Here is a 19,597-nt window from a genome sequence, read left to right as displayed (position 1 = left end):
TGTTAGAGTGTGTTCAACTTTATGAGGTCTGGGGTTGTTATGTCTACTTTCTCAAGGATGATGTGAGATTTATACACTACAGCAACACCCCCCCCTTTTTTACCTATTCTATCACTACGAATTATATTGTAACCTGATGGAGTGATTTCATTGTTGTGGTTGCCTGGTTTAAGCCAAGTCTCTGTTAGTATGACTATCTCAGGTTGATAAAAGGAGAGTAGTGCATGAAGGTCGTGGACGTTGTTTAGTATACTTAACATTTAAATTTAAAATGAGGAGTGTGGATTTGTCTCAGTGGAGTAGGGTATCATTTGGTTTGGGGATCCTAGATTTTCTGGGCCTGGGTTTGGGTGTATATCACCGCAGCTAATGAGTTAGGTTCTGAGGTAAAAATAGAGATTGAGTAGTTTGCTTAGGGTCTTAAAGTTCTTTATAGTTGTTTGGGACTGGTAGTGTGATGGCTGTGATCTGTGTGCATAGTGGTGAATAAAGAAGGTTTGGTAGTGATGTGGGACTAGTTGAGTAAAAGGGTGTGTTGTAATTATGTCAGTGGAAGTAGTTTTTCTTGGTATGTGGATAAAATTAAGTTGTTTTTGGTGGTTGGTGATAGAAGTTAGCAGTGGGAGTGTGGATACACCTAGGAGCAATAGGAAGAGGTGTATGTATGTTGGTTTGGGTAGTTTGGGCATGGTTTGGTCATGAGTGAGAGATCTGCTTGGGATGGGGTGGGTGTGGTGGATGATGAGAGATGTTGTTTGCGATTGTAAGGTAGTTAGATGGAAGACTGTGCGTCGTGAGTGAGAGATCTGCTTGGGATGGGGTGGGTGTGGTGGATGATGAGAGGTGTTGTTTGTGATTGTAAGGTAGTTAGATGGAAGACTGTGCGTGAGTGAGAGATCTGCTTGGGATGGGGTGGGTGCGGTGGATGATGAGAGGTGCTGTTTGTGATTGTAAGGTAGTTAGATGGAAGACTGTGCGTCGTGAGTGAGAGATCTGCTTGGGATGGGGTGGGTGTGGTGGATGATGAGAGGTGTTGTTTGTGATTGTAAGGTAGATAGATGGAAGACTGTGTCATGAGTGAGAGATCTGCTTGGGATGGGGTGGGTGGGTGGATGAGAGGTGCTGTTTGCGATTGTAAGGTAGTTAGATGGAAGACTGTGCGTGAGTGAGAGATCTGCTTGGGATGGGCTGGGTGTGGTGCATGATGAGACGTGCTGTTTGTCCTTGTAAGCTAGTTAGATGGAAGACTGTGCCTCGTGAGTGAGCGATCTGCTTGGGATGGGGTGGGTGCGTGGATGATGAGAGGTGCTGTTTGTGAGTGTAGGGTAGTGAGGTGGAAGGCTGTGGGTCGTGAGTGAGAGATCTGCTTGGGATGAGGTGGGTGTGGTGGATGATGAGAGGTGCTGTTTGAGATTGTAAGGTAGTTAGATGGAAGACTGTGCGTCATGAGTGAGAGATCTGCTTGGGATGGGGTGGGTGCGGTGGATGATGAGAGGTGTTTGAGATTGTAAGGTAGTTAGATGGAAGACTGTGCGTCGTGAGTGAGAGATCTGCTTGGGATGGGGTGGGTGGGGTGGATGATGAGAGGTGTTGTTTGTGATTGTAAGGTAGTTAGATGGAAGACTGTGCGTCGTGAGTGAGAGATCTGCTTGGGGTGGGGTGGGTGTGGTGGATGATGAGAGGTGTTTGTGATTGTAAGGTAGTTAGATGGAAGACTGTGCGTCGTGAGTGAGAGATCTGCTTGGGATGGGGTGGGTGTGGTGGATCATGAGAGGTGTTGTTTGTGATTGTAAGGTAGTTAGATGGAAGACTGTGCGTCGTGTGTGAGAGATCTGCTTGGGATGGGGTGGGTGTGGTGGATGATGAGAGGTGTTGTTTGTGATTGTAAGGTAGTTGATGGAAGACTGTGCCGTGAGTGAGAGATCTGCTTGGGATGGGGTGGGTGGGGTGGATGATGAGAGGTGCTGTTTGTGATTGTAAGGTAGTTATATGGTAGAGTGTGCGTCGTGAGTGAGAGATCTGCTTGGGATGGGGTGGGTGTGGTGGATGATGAGAGGTGTTGTTTGTGATTGTAAGGTAGTTCGATGGAAGACTGTGCGTGAGTGAGAGATCTGCTTGGGATCGGGTGGGTGTGGTGGATGATGAGAGGTGCTGTTTGTGATTGTAAGGTAGTTAGATGGAAGACTGTGCCGTGAGTGAGAGATCTGCTTGGGATGGGGTGGGTGTGGTGGATGATGAGAGGTGTTGTTTGTGATTGTAAGGTAGTTAGATGAGAGAGATCTGCTTGGGATGGGGTGGGTGTGGTGGATGATGAGAGGTGTTGTTTGTGATTGTAAGGTAGTTAGATGGAAGACTGTGCGTGGAGTGAGAGATCTGCTTGGGATGGGGTGGGTGTGGTGGATGATGAGAGGTGTTGTTTGTGATTGTAAGGTAGTTAGATGGAAGACTGTCCGTCGTGAGTGAGAGATCTGCTTGGGATGGGGTGGGTGTGGTGGATGATGAGAGGTGTTGTTTGTGATTGTAAGGTAGTTAGATGGAAGACTGTGTCGTGAGTGAGAGATCTGCTTGGGATGGGGTGGGTGTGGTGGATGATGAGAGGTGTTGTTTGTGATTGTAAGGTAGTTAGATGGAAGACTGTGCGTCGTGAGTGAGAGATCTGCTTGGGATGGGGTGGGTGTGGTGGATGATGAGAGGTGTTGTTTGAGACTGTAAGGTAGTTAGATGGAAGACTGTGCGTGAGTAAGAGATCTGCTTGGGATGGGGTGGGTGTGGTGGATGATGAGAGGTGTTGTTTGTGATTGTAAGGTAGTTAGATGGAAGGCTGTGCGTCGTGAGTGAGAGATCTGCTTGGGATGGGGTGGGTGTGGTGGATGATGAGAGGTGTTGTTTGTGATTGTAAGGTAGTTAGATGGAAGACTGTGCGTCGTGAGTGAGAGATCTGCTTGGGATGGGGTGGGTGGGGTGGATGTGATGGGGTGGGTGTGGTGGATGATGAGAGGTGCTGTTTGTGATTGTAAGGTAGTTAGATGGAAGACTGTGCGTCGTGAGTGAGAGATCTGCTTGGGATGGGGTGGGTGTGGTTGATGAAGATAGGTGTTGTTTGTGATTGTAAGGTAGTTAGATGGAAGACTGTCAGTCGTGAGTGAGAGATCTGCTTGGGATGGGGTGGGTGTGGTGGATGATGAGAGGTGCTGTTTGAGATTGTAAGGTAGTTAGATGGAAGACTGTGCGTCGTGAGTGAGAGATCTGCTTGGGATGGGGTGGGTGTGGTGGATGTGATGGGGTGGGTGTGGTGGATGATGAGAGGTGCTGTTTGTGATTGTAAGGTAGTTAGATGGAAGACTGTGCGTCGTGAGTGAGAGATCTGCTTGGGATGGGGTGGGTGCGGTGGATGATGAGAGGTGCTGTTTGTGATTGTAAGGTAGTTAGATGGAAGACTGTGCCGTGGAGTGAGAGATCTGCTTGGGATGGGGTGGGTGTGGTGGATGATGAGAGGTGCTGTTTGAGATTGTAAGGTAGTTAGATGGAAGACTGCCGTGAGTGAGAGATCTGCTTGGGATGGGGTGGGTGTGGTGGATGATGAGAGGTGCTGTTTGTGATTGTAAGGTAGTTAGATGGAAGACTGTCGCCGTGAGTGAGAGATCTGCTTGGGATGGGGTGGGTGGGGTGGATGATGAGAGGTGCTGTTTGTGATTGTAAGGTAGTTAGATGGAAGACTGTGCGTCGTGAGTGAGAGATCTGCTTGGGATGGGGTGGGTATGGTGGATGATGAGAGGTGCTGTTTGAGATTGTAAGGTAGTTAGATGGAAGACTGTGCGTCGTGAGTGAGAGATCTGCTTGGGATGGGGTGGGTGGGGTGGATGGGATGGGGTGGGTGTGGTGGATGATGAGAGGTGTTTGTGATTGTAAGGTAGTTAGATGGAAGACTGTGCGTCGTGAGTGAGAGATCTGCTTGGGATGGGGTGGGTGTGGTTGATGAAGATAGGTGTTGTTTGTGATTGTAAGGTAGTTAGATGGAAGACTGTGCGTCATGAGTGAGAGATCTGCTTGGGATGGGGTGGGTGTGGTGGATGATGAGAGGTGCTGTTTGAGATTGTAAGGTAGTTAGATGGAAGACTGTGCGTGAGTGAGAGATCTGCTTGGGATGGGGTGGGTGTGGTGGATGATGAGAGGTGCTGTTTGTGATTGTAAGGTAGTTAGATGGAAGACTGTGCGTCGTGAGTGAGAGATCTGCTTGGGATGGGGTGGGTGCGGTGGATGATGAGAGGTGCTGTTTGTGATTGTAAGGTAGTTAGATGGAAGACTGTGCGTCGTGAGTGAGAGATCTGCTTGGGATGGGGTGGGTGTGGTGGATGATGAGAGGTGCTGTTTGAGATTGTAAGGTAGTTAGATGGAAGACTGTGGCCGTGAGTGAGAGATCTGCTTGGGATGGGGTGGGTGTGGTGGATGATGAGAGGTGCTGTTTGTGATTGTAAGGTAGTTAGATGGAAGACTGTGCGTCGTGAGTGAGAGATCTGCTTGGGATGGGGTGGGTGGGGTGGATGATAGGTGCTGTTTGTGATTGTAAGGTAGTTAGATGGAAGACTGTGCGTCATGAGTGAGAGATCTGCTTGGGATGGGGTGGGTATGGTGGATGATGAGAGGTGTTGTTTGTGATTGTAAGGTAGTTAGATGGAAGACTGTGCCGTGAGTGAGAGATCTGCTTGGGATGGGGTGGGTGGGGTGGATGGGATGGGTGGGGTGGATGATGAGAGGTGTGTTTGTGATTGTAAGGTAGTTAGATGGAAGACTGTGCCGTGAGTGAGAGATCTGCTTGGGATGGGGTGGGTGCGGTGGATGATGAGAGGTGCTGTTTGTGATTGTAAGGTAGTTAGATGGAAGACTGTGCATCGTGAGTGAGAGATCTGCTTGGGATGGGGTGGGTGTGGTGGATGATGAGAGGTGCTGTTTGAGATTGTAAGGTAGTTAGATGGAAGACTGTGCGTCGTGAGTGAGAGATCTGCTTGGGATGGGGTGGGTGTGGTGGATGATGAGAGGTGCTGTTTGTGATTGTAAGGTAGTTAGATGGAAGACTGTGCGTCGTGAGTGAGAGATCTGCTTGGGATGGGGTGGGTGGGGTGGATGATGAGAGGTGCTGTTTGTGATTGTAAGGTAGTTAGATGGAAGACTGTGCGTCATGAGTGAGAGATCTGCTTGGGATGGGGTGGGTATGGTGGATGATGAGAGGTGCTGTTTGAGATTGTAAGGTAGTTAGATGGAAGACTGTGCGTCGTGAGTGAGAGATCTGCTTGGGATGGGGTGGGTGGGGTGGATGGGATGGGGTGGGTGTGGTGGATGATGAGAGGTGGTGTTTGTGATTGTAAGGTAGTTAGATGGAAGACTGTGCCGTGAGTGAGAGATCTGCTTGGGATGGGGTGGGTGTGGTTGATGAAGATAGGTGTTGTTTGTGATTGTAAGGTAGTTAGATGGAAGACTGTGCGTCATGAGTGAGAGATCTGCTTGGGATGGGGTGGGTGTGGTGGATGATGAGAGGTGCTGTTTGAGATTGTAAGGTAGTTAGATGGAAGACTGTGCGTCGTGAGTGAGAGATCTGCTTGGGATGGGGTGGGTGTGGTGGATGTGATGGGGTGGGTGTGGTGGATGATGAGAGGTGCTGTTTGTGATTGTAAGGTAGTTAGATGGAAGACTGTGCGTCGTGAGTGAGAGATCTGCTTGGGATGGGGTGGGTGCGGTGGATGATGAGAGGTGCTGTTTGTGATTGTAAGGTAGTTAGATGGAAGACTGTGCGTCGTGAGTGAGAGATCTGCTTGGGATGGGGTGGGTGTGGTGGATGATGAGAGGTGCTGTTTGAGATTGTAAGGTAGTTAGATGGAAGACTGTGCGTCGTGAGTGAGAGATCTGCTTGGGATGGGGTGGGTGTGGTGGATGATGAGAGGTGCTGTTTGTGATTGTAAGGTAGTTAGATGGAAGACTGTGCGACGTGAGTGAGAGATCTGCTTGGGATGGGGTGGGTGGGGTGGATGATGAGAGGTGCTGTTTGTGATTGTAAGGTAGTTAGATGGAAGAGTGTGTCGTGAGTGAGAGATCTGCTTGGGATGGGGTGGGTATGGTGGATGATGAGAGGTGTTGTTTGTGATTGTAAGGTAGTTAGATGGAAGACTGTGCGTCGTGAGTGAGAGATCTGCTTGGGATGGGGTGGGTGGGGTGGATGATGAGAGGTGTTGTTTGTGATTGTAAGGTAGTTAGATGGAAGACTGTGCCGTGAGTGAGAGATCTGCTTGGGATGGGGTGGGTGTGGTGGATGATGAGAGGTGTTGTTTGTGATTGTAAGGTAGTTAGATGGAAGACTGTGCGTGAGTGAGAGATCTGCTTGGGATGGGGTGGGTGTGGTGGATGATGAGAGGTGTTGCTTGTGATTGCAAGGTAGTTAGCTGGAAGAGTGTGCATCGTGAGTGAGAGATCTGCTTGGGATGGGGTGGGTGTGGTGGATGATGAGAGGTGCTGTTTGTGATTGTAAGGTAGTTAGATGGAAGACTGTGCGTCGTGAGTGAGAGATCTGCTTGAGATGGGGTGGGTGCGGTGGATGATGAGAGGTGCTGTTTGTGATTGTAAGGTAGTTAGATGGAAGACTGTGCGTCGTGAGTGAGAGATCTGCTTGTGATGGGGTGGGTGTGGTGGATGATGAGAGGTGTTGTTTGTGATTGTAAGGTAGTTAGATGGAAGACTGTGCGTCGTGAGTGAGAGATCTGCTTGGGATGGGGTGGGTGTGGTGGATGATGAGAGGTGTTGTTTGTGATTGTAAGGTAGTTAGATGGAAGACTGTGCATCGTGAGTGAGAGATCTGCTTGGGATGGGGTGGGTGTGGTGGATGATGAGAGGTGTTGTTTGTGATTGTAAGGTAGTTAGATGGAAGACTGTGCGTTGTGAGTGAGAGATCTGCTTGGGATGGGGTGGGTGTGGTGGATGATGAGAGGTGCTGTTTGTGATTGTAAGGTAGTTAGATGGAAGACTGTGCGTCGTGAGTGAGAGATCTGCTTGGGATGGGGAGGGTGTGCTGGATGATGAGAGGTGCTGTTTGTGATTGTAAGGTAGTTAGATGGAAGACTGTGCGTCGTGAGTGAGAGATCTGCTTGGGATGGGGTGGGTGCGGTGGATGATGAGAGGTGTTGTTTGTGATTGTAAGGTAGTTAGATGGAAGACTGTGCGTCGTGAGTGAGAGATCTGCTTGGGATGTGGTGGGTGTGGTGGATGATGAGAGGTGTTGTTTGTGATTGTAAGGTAGTTAGATGGAAGACTGTGCGTCGTGAGTGAGAGATCTGCTTGGGATGGGGTGGGGGGGGTGGATGGGATGGGGTGGGTGTGGTGGATGATGAGAGGTGTTGTTTGTGATTGTAAGGTAGTTAGATGGAAGACTGCGTCGGGAGTGAGAAATCTGCTTGGGATGGGGTGGGTGGGGTGGATGATGGGAGGTGTTTGTGATTGTAAGGTAGTTAGATGGAAGACTGTGCATCGTGAGTGAGAGATCTGCTTGGGATGGGGTGGGTGTGGTGGATGATGAGAGGTGTTGTTTGTGATTGTAAGGTAGTTAGATGGAAGACTGTGCGTTGTGAGTGAGAGATCTGCTTGGGATGGGGTGGGTGTGGTGGATGATGAGAGGTGCTGTTTGTGATTGTAAGGTAGTTCGATGGAAGACTGTGCGTCGTGAGTGGGAGATCTGCTTGGGATGGGGTGGGTGGGGTGGATGGGATGGGGTGGGTGCGGTGGATGATGAGAGGTGCTGTTTGTGATTGTAAGGTAGTTCGATGGAAGACTGTGCGTCGTGAGTGAGAGATCTGCTTGGGATGGGGTGGGTGCGGTGGATGATGAGAGGTGTTGTTTGTGATTGTAAGGTAGTTAGATGGAAGACTGTGCATCGTGAGTGAGAGATCTGCTTGGGATGGGGTGGGTGGGGTGGATGGGATGGGGTGGGTGTGGTGGATGATGAGAGGTGTTGTTTGTGTTTGTAAGGTAGTTAGATGGAAGGCTGTGCGTCGTGAGTGAGAGATCTGCGTGGGATGGGGTGGGTGGGGTGGATGGGATGGGGTGGGTGTGGTGGATGATGAGAGGTGTTTGTGATTGTAAGGTAGTTAGATGGAAGACTGTGCGTCGTGAGTGGGAGATCTGCTTGGGATGGGGTGGGTGGGGTGGATGGGATGGGGTGGGTGCGGTGGATGATGAGAGGTGCTGTTTGTGATTGTAAGGTAGTTCGATGGAAGACTGTGCGTCGTGAGTGAGAGATCTGCTTGGGATGGGGTGGGTGCGGTGGATGATGAGAGGTGTTGTTTGTGATTGTAAGGTAGTTAGATGGAAGACTGTGCATCGTGAGTGAGAGATCTGCTTGGGATGGGGTGGGTGGGGTGGATGGGATGGGGTGGGTGTGGTGGATGATGAGAGGTGTTGTTTGTGTTTGTAAGGTAGTTAGATGGAAGGCTGTGCGTCGTGAGTGAGAGATCTGCGTGGGATGGGGTGGGTGGGGTGGATGGGATGGGGTGGGTGTGGTGGATGATGAGAGGTGTTTGTGATTGTAAGGTAGTTAGATGGAAGACTGTGCGTCGTGAGTGAGAGATCTGCTTGGGATGGGGTGGGTGTGGTGGATGATGAGAGGTGCTGTTTGTGATTGTAAGGTAGTTAGATGGAAGACTGTGCGTCATGAGTGAGAGATCTGCTTGGGATGGGGTGGGTGGGGTGGATGGGATGGGGTGGGTGTGGTGGATGATGAGAGGTGTTGTTTGTGATTGTAAGGTAGTTAGATGGAAGGCTGTGCGTCGTGAGTGAGAGATCTGCTTGGGATGGGGTGGGTGTGGTGGATGATGAGAGGTGTTGTTTGTGATTGTAAGGTAGTTAGATGGAAGGCTGTGCGTCGTGAGTGAGAGATCTGCTTGGGATGGGGTGGGTGTGGTGGATGATGAGAGGTGTTGTTTGTGATTGTAAGGTAGTTCGATGGAAGACTGTGCGTCGTGAGTGAGAGATCTGCTTGGGATGGGGTGGGTGGGGTGGATGATGAGAGGTGCTGTTTGTGATTGTAAGGTAGTTAGATGGAAGACTGTGCGTCGTGAGTGAGAGATCTGCTTGGGATGGGGTGGGTATGGTGGATGATGAGAGGTGTTGTTTGTGATTGTAAGGTAGTTAGATGGAAGACTGTGCGTGGGGGGTGAGAGATCTGCTTGGGATGGGGTGGGTGGGGTGGATGGGATGGGGTGGGTGTGGTGGATGATGAGAGGTGCTGTTTGTGATTGTAAGGTAGTTAGATGGAAGACTGTGCGTCGTGAGTGAGAGATCTGCTTGGGATGGGGTGGGTGGGGTGGATGATGAGAGGTGTTGTTTGTGATTGTAAGGTAGTTAGATGGAAGACTGTGCGTCGTGAGTGAGAGATCTGCGTGGGATGGGGTGGGTGGGGTGGATGTGATGGGGTGGGTGTGGTGGATGATGAGAGGTGTTTGTGATTGTAAGGTAGTTAGATGGAATACTGTGCGTCGTGAGTGAGAGATCTGCTTGCGATGGGGTGGGTGTGGTGGATGGGATGGGGTGGGTGTGGTGGATGATGAGAGGTGTTGTTTGTGATTGTAAGGTAGTTAGATGGAAGACTGAGCTTCGTGAGTGAGAGATCTGCTTGCGATGGGGTGGGTGTGGTGGATGGGATGGGGTGGGTGTGGTGGATGATGAGAGGTGCTGTTTGTGATTGTAAGGTAGTTAGATGGAAGACTGTGCGTCGTGAGTGAGAGATCTGCTTGGGATGGGGTGGGTGGGGTGGATGATGAGAGGTGCTGTTTGTGATTGTAAGGTAATTAGATGGAAGACTGTGCGTCGTGAGTGAGAGATCTGCTTGGGATGGGGTGGGTGCGGTGGATGATGAGAGGTGCTGTTTGTGATTGTAAGGTAGTTAGATGGAAGACTGTGCGTGAGTGAGAGATCTGCTTGGGATGGGGTGGGTATGGTGGATGATGAGAGGTGCTGTTTGTGATTGTAAGGTAGTTAGATGGAAGACTGTGCGTCATGAGTGAGAGATCTGCTTGGGATGGGGTGGGTGCGGTGGATGATGAGAGGTGTTTGAGATTGTAAGGTAGTTAGATGGAAGACTGTGCGTGAGTGAGAGATCTGCTTGGGATGGGGTGGGTGTGGTGGATGATGAGAGGTGCTGTTTGTGATTGTAAGGTAATTAGATGGAAGACCGTGCGTCGTGAGTGAGAGATCTGCGTGGGATGGGGTGGGTGGGGTGGATGATGAGAGGTGCTGTTTGTGATTGTAAGGTAATTAGATGGAAGACTGTGCGTCGTGAGTGAGAGATCTGCTTGGGATGGGGTGGGTGTGGTGGATGATGAGAGGTGTTGTTTGTGATTGTAAGGTAGTTAGGTGGAAGACTGTGCGTCGTGAGTGAGAGATCTGCTTGGGATGGGGTGGGTGGGGTGGATGATGAGAGGTGTTGTTTGTGATTGTAAGGTAGTTAGATGGAAGACTGTGCGTCGTGAGTGAGAGATCTGCTTGGGATGGGGTGGGTGGGGTGGATGGGATGGGGTGGGGTGGATGATGAGAGGTGTTGTTTGTGATTGTAAGGTAGTTAGATGGAAGACTGTGCGTCGTGAGTGAGAGATCTGCTTGGGATGGGGTGGGTATGGTGGATGATGAGAGGTGTTGTTTGTGATTGTAAGGTAGTTAGATGGAAGACTGTGCGTGAGTGAGAGATCTGCTTGGGATGGGGTGGGTGGGGTGGATGATGAGAGGTGTTTGTGATTGTAAGGTAGTTAGATGGAAGACTGTGCGTCGTGAGTGAGAGATCTGCTTGGGATGGGGTGGGTGCGGTGGATGATGAGAGGTGCTGTTTGTGATTGTAAGGTAGTTAGATGGAAGACTGTGCGTCGTGAGTGAGAGATCTGCTTGGGATGGGATGGGTTTGGTGGATGATGAGAGGTGTTGTTTGTGATTGTAAGGTAGTTAGATGGAAGACTGTGCGTGAGTGAGAGATCTGCTTGGGATGGGGTGGGTGGGGTGGATGGGATGGGGTGGGGTGGATGATGAGAGGTGTTGTTTGTGATTGTAAGGTAGTTAGATGGAAGACTGTGCGTCGTGAGTGAGAGATCTGCTTGGGATGGGGTGGGTGTGGTGGATGATGAGAGGTGTTGTTTGTGATTGTAAGGTAGTTAGATGGAAGACTGTGCGTCGTGAGTGAGAGATCTGCTTGGGATGGGATGGGGTGGGGTGGATGATGAGAGGTGTTGTTTGTGATTGTAAGGTAGTTAGATGGAAGACTGTGCGTCGTGAGTGAGAGATCTGTTTGGGATGGGGTGGGTGGGAATTGGTGGATGATGAGAGGTGTTGTTTGTGATTGTAAGGTAGTTAGATGGAAGACTGTGCGTCGTGAGTGAGAGATCTGCTTGGGATGGGGTGGGTGTGGTGGATGATGAGAGGTGTTGTTTGTGATTGTAAGGTAGTTAGATGGAAGACTGTGCGTCGTGAGTGAGAGATCTGCTTGGGATGGGATGGGGTGGATGATGAGAGGTGCTGTTTGTGATTGTAAGGTAATTAGATGGAAGACTGTGCGTCGTGAGTGAGAGATCTGCTTGGGATGGGGTGGGTGTGGTGGATGATGAGAGGTGGTGTTTGTGATTGTAAGGTAGTTAGATGGAAGACTGTGTCGTGAGTGAGAGATCTGCTTGGGATGGGGTGGGTGTGGTGGATGATGAGAGGTGTTGTTTGTGATTGTAAGGTAGTTAGATGGAAGACTGTGCGTCGTGAGTGAGAGATCTGCTTGGGATGGGGTGGGTGTGGTGGATGATGAGAGGTGTTGTTTGTGATTGTAAGGTAGTTAGATGGAAGACTGTGCGTGAGTGAGAGATCTGCTTGGGATGGGGTGGGTGTGGTGGATGATGAGAGATGGTGTTTGAGATTGTAAGGTAGTTAGATGGAAGACTGTGCGTCGTGAGTGAGAGATCTGCTTGGGATGGGGTGGGTGTGGTGGATGATGAGAGGTGTTGTTTGTGATTGTAAGGTAGTTAGATGGAAGACTGTGCGTCGTGAGTGAGAGATCTGCTTGGGATGGGGTGGGTGTGGTGGATGATGAGAGGTGCTGTTTGTGATTGTAAGGTAGTTCGATGGAAGACTGTGCGTCGTGAGTGAGAGATCTGCTTGGGATGGGATGGGGTGGATGATGAGAGGTGTTGTTTGTGATTGTAAGGTAGTTAGATGGAAGACTGTGCGTCGTGAGTGAGAGATCTGCTTGGGATGGGATGGGGTGGATGATGAGAGGTGTTGTTTGTGATTGTAAGGTAGTTAGATGGAAGACTGTGCGTCGTGAGTGAGAGATCTGCTTGGGATGGGGTGGGTGTGGTGGATGGGATGGGGTGGGTGTGGCGGATGATGAGAGGTGGTGTTTGTGATTGTAAGGTAGTTAGATGGAAGACTGTGCGTCGTGAGTGAGAGATCTGCGTGGGATGGGGTGGGTGGGGTGGATGGGATGGGGTGGGTGGTGGATGATGAGAGGTGGTGTTTGTGATTGTAAGGTAGTTAGATGGAAGACTGTGGGTCGTGAGTGAGAGATCTGCGTGGGATGGGGTGGGTGGGGTGGATGGGATGGGGTGGGTGGGGTGGATGATGAGAGGTGCTGTTTGTGATTGTAAGGTAGGTAGATGGAAGACTGTGCGTGAGTGAGAGATCTGCTTGGGATGGGGTGGGTGTGGTGGATGATGAGAGGGGCTGTTTGTGATTGTACGGTAGTTAGATGGAAGTCTGTATGTCGTGTGTGAGAGATCTGCTTGGGATGGGGTGGGTGTGGTGGATGATGAGAGGTGTTGTTTGTGATTGTAAGGTAGTTAGATGGAAGACTGTGCGTCGTGAGTGAGAGATCTGCTTGGGATGGGGTGGGTGTGGTGGATGATGAGAGGTGTTGTTTGTGATTGTAAGGTAGTTAGATGGAAGACTGTGCGTCGTGAGTGAGAGATCTGCTTGGGATGGGGTGGGTGTGGTGGATGATGAGAGGTGTTGTTTGTGTTTGTAAGGTAGTTAGATGGAAGACTGTGCGTCGTGAGTGAGAGATCTGCTTGGGATGGGGTGGGTGGGGTGGATGGGATGGGGTGGGTGTGGTGGATGATGAGAGGTGTTGTTTGTGATTGTAAGGTAGTTAGATGGAAGACTGTGCGTCGTGAGTGAGAGATCTGCTTGGGATGGGGTGGGTGGGGTGGATGGGATGGGGTGGGTGCGGTGGATGATGAGAGGTGCTGTTTGTGATTGTAAGGTAGTTAGATGGAAGACTGTGCGTCGTGAGTGAGAGATCTGCTTGGGATGGGGTGGGTGTGGTGGATGATGAGAGGTGTTGTTTGTGATTGTAAGGTAGTTAGATGGAAGACTGTGCGTCGTGAGTGAGAGATCTGCTTGGGATGGGGTGGGTGGGGTGGATGGGATGGGGTGGGTGGATGATGAGAGGTGTTGTTTGTGATTGTAAGGTAGTTAGATGGAAGACTGTGCGACATGAGTGAGAGATCTGCTTGGGATGGGGTGGGTGGGGTGGATGGGATGGGGTGGGTGCGGTGGATGATGAGAGGTGTTGTTTGTGACTGTAAGGTAGTTAGATGGAAGACTGTGCGTGAGTGAGAGATCTGCTTGGGATGGGGTGGGTGGATGGGATGGGGTGGGTGGTGGATGATGAGAGGTGCTGTTTGTGATTGTAAGGTAGTTAGATGGAAGACTGTGCGTCGTGAGTGAGAGATCTGCTTGGGATGGGGTGGGTGGGGTGGGATGGCGGTGGATGATGAGAGGTGCTGTTTGTGATTGTAAGGTAGTTAGATGGAAGACTGTGCGTCGTGAGTGAGAGATCTGCTTGGGATGGGGTGGGTGTGGTGGATGGGATGGGTGTGGTGGATGATGAGAGGTGTTTGTGATTGTAAGGTAGTTAGATGGAAGGCTGTGTCGTGAGTGAGAGATCTGCTTGGGATGGGGTGTGGGGTGGATGGGATGGGGTGGGTGCGGTGGATGATGAGAGGTGTTGTTTGTGATTGTAAGGTAGTTAGATGGAAGACTGTGCGTCATGAGTGAGAGATCTGCTTGGGATGGGGTGGGTGGAGTGGATGGGGTGGGTGGGGTGGATGATGAGAGGTGTTGTTTGAGATTGTAAGGTAGTTAGATGGAAGACTGTGCGTCGTGAGTGAGAGATCTGCTTGGGATGGGGTGGGTGGGGTGGATGGGATGGGGTGGATGATGAGAGGTGTTGTTTGTGATTGTAAGGTAGTTAGATGGAAGACTGTGCGTCGTGAGTGAGAGATCTGCTTGGGATGGGGTGGGTGGGGTGGATGGGATGGGGTGGGTGGGGTGGATGATGAGAGGTGTTGTTTGTGATTGTAAGGTAGTTAGATGGAAGACTGTGCGTCGTGAGTGAGAGATCTGCTTGGGATGGGGTGGGTGGGGTGGATGATGAGAGGTGTTGTTTGAGATTGTAAGGTAGTTAGATGGAAGACTGTGCGTCGTGAGTGAGAGATCTGCTTGGGATGGGGTGGGTGGGGTGGATGGGATGGGGTGGGGTGGATGATGAGAGGTGTTGTTTGTGATTGTAAGGTAGTTAGATGGAAGACTGTGCGTCGTGAGTGAGAGATCTGCTTGGGATGGGGTGGGTGGGGTGGATGATGAGAGGTGCTGTTTGTGATTGTAAGGTAGTTAGATGGAAGACTGTGCGTCGTGAGTGAGAGATCTGCTTGGGATGGGGTGGGTGGGGTGGATGATGAGAGGTGTTGTTTGTGATTGTAAGGTAGTTAGATGGAAGACTGTGCGTGAGTGAGAGATCTGCTTGGGATGGGGTGGGTGGGGTGGATGATGAGAGGTGCTGTTTGTGATTGTAAGGTAGTTAGATGGAAGACTGTGCGTCGTGAGTGAGAGATCTGCTTGGGATGGGGTGGGTGCGGTGGATGATGAGAGGTGTTGTTTGTGATTGTAAGGTAGTTAGATGGAAGACTGTGCGTCGTGAGTGAGAGATCTGCTTGGGATGGGGTGGGTGGGGTGGATGGGATGGGGTGGGTGGGGTGGATGATGAGAGGTGTTGTTTGTGATTGTAAGGTAGTTAGATGGAAGACTGTGCGTCGTGAGTGAGAGATCTGCTTGGGATGGGGTGGGTGGGGTGGATGATGAGAGGTGTTGTTTGTGATTGTAAGGTAGTTAGATGGAAGGCTGTGCGTCGTGAGTGAGAGATCTGCTTGGGATGGGGTGGGTGTGGTGGATGATGAGAGGTGTTGTTTGTGATTGTAAGGTAGTTAGATGGAAGACTGTGCGTCGTGAGTGAGAGATCTGCTTGGGATGGGGTGGGTGGGGTGGATGGGATGGGGTGGGTGCGGTGGATGATGAGAGGTGTTGTTTGTGATTGTAAGGTAGTTAGATGGAAGCCTGTGCGTGAGTGAGAGATCTGCTTGGGATGGGGTGGGTGTGGTGGATGATGAGAGGTGTTGTTTGTGATTGTAAGGTAGTTAGATGGAAGACTGTGCCGTGGTGAGAGATCTGCTTGGGATGGGGTGGGTGGGGTGGATGGGATGGGGTGGGTGTTGTGATTGATGATAGGTGGATGGGTGTCGTCATGAGTAAGTGAGAGATCTGCTCGGGATGGGGTGGGTGTGGTGGATGATGAGAGGTGCTGTTTGTGATTGTAAGGTAGTTAGATGGAAGACTGTGCTTTACAGGATGTGGAATAGTGGAAGAGAAGGAAATGGGTACAGGGGTGGGGCAGATTCAGTGATTGGTGGTTAGCATGATGGGCGTGGCTAAGTTCAGTTGAAATGCAGCACTAGTGGGGGCGGGTGAGAATAGGAAGCAGCGAGGGGAGCACAGTGAGCCCGAGCGCAGCGGGGCTAACACTAACTCCAATTATATCCCTGGGCTTACTTGTTTCTTTTCTTTGTACACCAAATGTATCATTCCACTTGTTTCTGTTTACACCAAATGTGTCTGTTTGGCTGTATTGTACTAGTTTAATTTACTTATATTGATGCAGTCACACTGAAAAAGGTCTAGGGAAGCTTCCTCACCACAAGCAGGCCAAAAGATAACTTTCAAAAGGGTGCCGCTCAAGGAGACCCACTAATATAGACTAGTTAATGTGCATGGGGGAGGAGGGAGTTAGAGGAGGGAGATACAAAATGGGGGAAGGTTTAACCAGAAAAAGCCGATAGAGATCTGTCCCGCCGCCTCACAGAAGACTGCAAAGGAAAGTAATCAGCATAAGAAGTGGAAGCCTTGGAGCTATAATGTAAGGGTAAGCAAGGAAGAGGTCGAAGCAGGAAATTAGGAGTGTAAGCAGTTAGTTGCAGAAACACTACTTTAAGGCCTTGGTGTGCAAGTAATACAAAGGAAGGTAAATCTGTCTGGGGACAAAATACACCAAGTAAATGGTACTTGCCTTACTTTACAAGTATTCAGTGTGGAGGCAGATCTATTTGGGACAAGATACAGCAAGTATATTGTTAAGTTATGACACCCAGTGGCAATAGACAAAGCTATAGTTGCCTGGTGGGGGGGGGGGGGCTTTGCAGGTGTGCATGCCGGCCAAAACAATGTTTAAAAAATAACTAGTAAAAGTAACAAATGTGCTGTAAAAGGAAATGTAAATAGCCAGTCACAATGTTTAAAACATAACTGTTAAGGACCACATCTGCTAATAACAAGAACTGTAAATATCCAGTCACCTAAGCAGACTTGTGTGGTAGGGATCCTTATTAAAAAGTGTTATCCTTGGCTTGCAATAACTGTAGAGAGAAACCAGATCATAGCAGTGGTTTTATCTGGCAATGTTGCAGTTGCTGGGGGGGGTGAGCTGCGATGATGCTATGCCCATGTACTAACCCAGACTAACAATCCCCTTCCAGCTATGCTCACTGAGTGTTCAAAGAGTAGAAGCTGTGAGCTACCTTAACTCTGTACTTACTGTTTCTTGGGAATTACCATAGAGTATAATTGCTTAACAAGCTTTCTAATGTATTAATATGTCTCTACCTTTAACATTCTTGTTTTCTCTCAATAAGTAGGATCAGTAAGCTACCTAAAGTCGGTTGTAACTTTGATTTTCTTTAGGAACCCTCTTCAGAGTATGAACTTGCTTAGCAAGCTCTCAATTACATTAACATGTTTTCTACCTTATAAATATTTGTTTTTTCTTGTTCTTTTTAAAATATGTTACTTATATTATCACTAAGCTGCTATAGAATAAGTGCATTCTGGTCTTAAATTGTACTGTACTTGTTGCTACTACCTGTTTAGTGTTTTATCTGTTTAGTGGAGCTTATCTCCCCGGGCCTGTACTGAAAATGGACCTATATCCAGTTAGACTAGCCCGGTCAACAAGTGTAAAATAAATAAATTGAACAATTCTATTACAAAGCTGCTACACTTGCAGCACATACCCCTTTCAGAACCCATCACTGTATAGCACTGAAAAGCCTAAACTGGTTAGAACTGTCTCATCAACTAACATCTCCACAGCTTCCTACCACCTATAAAATTATTCAGCATCCACCTGCCTGTCCAACACTAAAAACATTCTACACAACTATGTTCACAGTTAGTCATCGCAGTCCAGTGACCAAAATCTCTTGTCTACATACAAACATATCAAATCTGCTGGCATTGTCTGTACTCGTACCATATTGCCAAGGCCTGGAATTCTTTACCTGTGTCCAAAGGCCAATACCCTCCCTCTCATCTTTCAGAACCACTCTGAAATACTTCCTAGCTAAAATCTGGCTCTTTTCTTGCTAAAACCAGGATAGTCTATATCCCTAAATGTGAACAAATATTTTCATTCCTTACTCTCCCTTCTTCACTCACTTCCTTACTTCTGTCAAATTCTCTTCCCTGACTTTCTCTCTAAATGTACCATAAGCCTGGTTTTCCCTCACTTCATATTGCAGTTCCTGTCTGCATTAAACTAACTTAGCTTTAATTTCTCTATAAACTGTCTAAAATTTCTGTAAATATTAAATGATTGTCATATAACTTGTATTGATTCTTAGCCAATGTTTTTATATTATCATTAATTTGTTATAGTTCTTTAAAAGTGGCAATGTTTCTGTTTAATTTCTGAAGATTGTAAAATTCTTCTTCTTAAAATGTTTTGTAATAATTTGAACTTTTCCTCTCCAGGCCTGTGCTGAAATGGGCTTCTACCCAATATGACTTTCCTGGTAATCAAACATCAGTCAATAAATAAATAAATAATCTGCTTCAGTTCTGTACATACCCCTTTAAGTCCATGTATTTTTGTCCCAAAGTTTTAACTTACTACATCCTAATAACTTCTAAAATTTTTCTTATATCATTTCCTTTCTTTTTACATTTACCTCTTAAATCACAATTGATCTCCTGTTGTTATAATAATGATATGTATCACTACATAGTCTAAAATCTGATAAAATAAGCTTTCCCTTTCTTTACAATTAGTATAAGCATATAACGTTATAATTCGGTATATTTGTTTTTCCATTTTAAATCTACGACGGTTAATCTTCCCATTTTTGCTAAAGTTACATCCAATATCTTCACTGTATTTCTACAGAACATCCCTCATTTCCCCAATTCCACATTATCTTTCCTCTCCATAGTTTCTGTGTTTGCAATCGTTCTTGATTTGTTAAAAATCTTGTGTCCTGTAATACTGTTGCATCTACGTCACACGTATCACAGCGCTGTACAATTCCTGTGCTTCTTACTATATTGTTAATAGTAATCACATTTACAGAATCACGCTAACATTTTCGTTTTCTCTTTCCTTATGTTCATGGTTTCCTGCATTCATAGCGAAGTACAATGCTAACTTTCATAACAGGCTATTCTAAGCTTAGCCAGTTTCCCTACCAAAGGTGAGAATCAAACACTGTACCTGGTGCAGTGATTGAAACACGTTAGTCGTTATTCCAGCACCAATCATGAGATGGACACACTCTTTTTCATCCTTTTCCCTTCCTTTTTTCTTTTGTGCTTCTCCATTTACATTTTATTTTTCTGTCTTTTGCCCTTTTAATAGAATTGTTTTTCCCTTTTACTGCCTCCCAATTTGTCTTCAGAACCTTCTTTTCTCTCCTCTTTATTATTTTTCTGTTTTGCTACTTCTAAAATGTCGTCTCTTTGTTTATTTTCTTCTTTCTTTTCCTTTATTCTTCTTTTCATTTTGCAATCCATCCATAAATGTCCAATTTTGTTACATTTATAACATTTCAATTCACATTTTTTGCATCGTTTCATTTCCCCACAAATATAAAAGTTTCTTTTGTCACAGCTACTTATCAAATCTCATCTTTTTATATAAAATCATGTTTTGGGTTTTCCCAGTATTTTACAACACCCCTGTTCCCCTCCACATTTATCATGCCTGGTATCTGTATAATTTTTTAACATAGTATTGCAGTCCCAGCCACCAGTCCATAAACCCCTTTTGTCATAAACTTTTGCAATGTCCAGTACTTCTTTACATAAAGTTTTCTAATGTCCTTTCAAAGTCCCTCTTTCTACCACCGCTTGAAATTGTACATGTATTTTCTTGTTTCCCTATTAGATGCTTTTATCACATAAACATTCCATGAGTACCGTCTTTCTTTTTTCA

The 19,597-nt window shown here is 47.9% G+C and overlaps 1 protein-coding gene across 1 annotated transcript in view; it reads left to right on the top strand.

The window, feature by feature from the left end:
- EPB41L3 (erythrocyte membrane protein band 4.1 like 3) overlaps positions 1 to 19,597 on the top strand; it is a gene marked incomplete in the record, with an annotated part of 1,523,429 nt that overhangs the window by 1,173,834 nt on the left and 329,998 nt on the right.

This window comes from Protopterus annectens, chromosome 3.part1 (assembly GCF_019279795.1).
Source record: "Protopterus annectens isolate FY-2018-M chromosome 3.part1, PAN1.0, whole genome shotgun sequence".
In the NCBI taxonomy this organism is placed as follows: Eukaryota; Metazoa; Chordata; order Ceratodontiformes; family Protopteridae; genus Protopterus; species Protopterus annectens.
The sequence above is the reverse complement of the archived record's forward strand: the minus strand, read 5'-3'. Positions and strand labels throughout refer to the sequence as shown.